This window comes from Austrofundulus limnaeus, unplaced genomic scaffold (assembly GCF_001266775.1).
Source record: "Austrofundulus limnaeus strain Quisiro unplaced genomic scaffold, Austrofundulus_limnaeus-1.0 Scaffold703, whole genome shotgun sequence".
In the NCBI taxonomy this organism is placed as follows: domain Eukaryota; kingdom Metazoa; phylum Chordata; class Actinopteri; order Cyprinodontiformes; family Rivulidae; genus Austrofundulus; species Austrofundulus limnaeus.
The window spans coordinates 255,686-258,110 of record NW_013953105.1 but is presented as its reverse complement, the minus strand read 5'-3'; positions in this window follow the sequence as shown (position 1 = coordinate 258,110).

The following is a 2,425-nucleotide window of genomic DNA, read 5'->3' as shown; positions in this document are numbered from 1 at the left end:
ACTAAATACTAGTGATGTATTTTGAATGGTCTTTTGTTTTTCTGTTTTTCATGATTCCATACTTTTTTCCTCAGAATTGAGTAATTCCATATTTTTCCCTGCACTTGGTCAATAAAAGTAACATTCACTGACTTCCACAATGTTTTCTCTTCATTTCTTTGAGTGTTCCTGAAAGTCAACATGTTGACCTTTGGAATGACCTTATTATTATATCATGTTTTTGATCTGAGTTTGTTTTACAGAATGAAATGTGTGAATGAGAGCTCATCCAAGACTGTGATTCCATACTTTTTGCCAGGGGTTGTATATCAAAACATGCAGCTAATTTATGACAATCCTGTTATGACTTTTGGCATTTCAGGCTATTTATACTTTTTCAGCTATTTCACCTTTTGGGCCACTTTTTTGCCACTGAAAATGAACGGAGCTGATGTCAACATACTTAAAATCTTTCAAAAGTTTTCTAAATCTTTACAGKATCTTACACCTTTTGTTCTGGTTCTGCTCTTATTTACTTCCTTGTGCTAATTCTAGCTACCTTTTTTTCTAATTTTAGCCTGTTTCTGCTATTTTAGCTGTAATTCTGCTTCTTTCTGCTATTCTATTTTCTACTTTTTTGTGCTTATTTCTGCTAACTTGTGCTATTTATGCTTCTTCCAGTTGCTTTCTGCCATATTCAGCCATTTGCAGTAATTATTGTTTGTACTGTATTTAGCTGTCATTAGCCAAAGTTCGCTTTTCTAGGTTAAATTCACATTTTGGTGGCTATTTCAGCTTATTTCTGCTTAGTTCAGCAAGCCTGTGCTCCTTATGCTTCGTTATGCTAATTTAAGATTTTCTAGCTACATTTTAGCTGTTTAACTGCACATTTTGGCTGTTTTAGATACTTTACAACAAATGTTTACTTTTTTGTACTACTATTGTGTTTTTCTTTTTGCACCCCTTTCACCATCTGGGTGCTAATTTAACTTGTGTCTGCTACCTTTAGCTTGTTTTTATGCTAATTTTAGCTTTTTTCTGCTATTTCAGCTATTTTGCTTTTCTGCTAGTTTCTGATTTTTGTGCTTCTTTCAACTTTTCCAGTTGAACTGGCATTAACAGTTTTGCTATAAAACATTTTCAGCAGGTTTCAGCAATAAGCACTCACACTGGCATTTTCACAAGAAAAAGAATCTGATGAAGTAGATACCACAAAAAGGGTTGGTTCCATGAATCTTGGACGATGGAAAAGGCTTGGAATCGTGCTGAGGAGCCACTAATGGAAAAGGCCCATTAGAGCCAACCCATTTCAAGATGGCCGCCGCAGCCTTAACAAACAAACATGGCTGCAGCTTAGTCCTTAACAGATGAGGTTAATCAGGTTTGGTAGTACCTGAAGGTCATCCCTAATCTGTACTCTGAAGGCTAACGGATCATGTGACATCTTGAGTGACATTTAAAATGAGATTCTGCTTCAGACGTTTTCTATAAATACAAAAAGTGTGCATAAACCAGGTCACTGACAGTTTTTAGTGTTAACAAGTTAGTTAACATCTAACACACTTTTAGTGGGTTGGTTTATTTTAATGAAGTGTTGAAGCTGTTCACAGACTTTCTGTCTTTCTAGAATTTTGGGTGTTTTCTGTTAAGATCCAGGTCTGCAGCTTTAACAGATGCTCTGCTCTTCAGCAGATTCAGACACAGTCCTGGACTGAACTGAAGATGTTACTGTTACCCATAAACCACTTACAGATCATTTTCTCTGCAGGGGGTCTAATACTGCAGAATGTGAGTGTAWTTTCTCCTGTTGACACTGATGAGGTGGTCTGCTCTATGTTTGAGATGTAAAGAAATACATTTCACCACTCCTCATTAAAGGAGGGATTGTGTTTTATGATTATTTTCATATGTAAAATTTACAATAAAAGCCCAGCTAAAATATAAATTTAGCTAAACATTAACTAAAACGTAAATGTTTCAAAAGACCAGCTAAAACTAAATGTAGCAAAAGACCAGCTCAAACTGAATGTAGCAAAAGACCAGCTAAAACCAAATCTGGCAAAAGACCAGCTAAAACCAAATCTGGCAAAAGACCAGCTAAAAACAAATCTGGCAAAAGACCAGCTAAAACTGAATGTGGCAAAAGGCCAGCTGAAATCAAATGTAGCCAAAGACCAGCTAAAACCAAATCTGGCAAAAGACCAGCTAAAACTGAATGTGGCAAAAGGCCAGCTGAAATCAAATGTAGCCAAAGACCAGCTAAAACCAAATCTGGCAAAAGACCAGCTAAAACTGAATGTGGCAAAAGGCCAGCTAGAACTAAATGTAACAAAAGACCAGCTAAAACTGAATGTAGCAAAAGACCAGCTAAAACTGAATGTAACAAAAGACGAGCTAAAACTAAATGTAGCAAAAGACCAGCTAAAACTAAATGTAGCAAAAGACC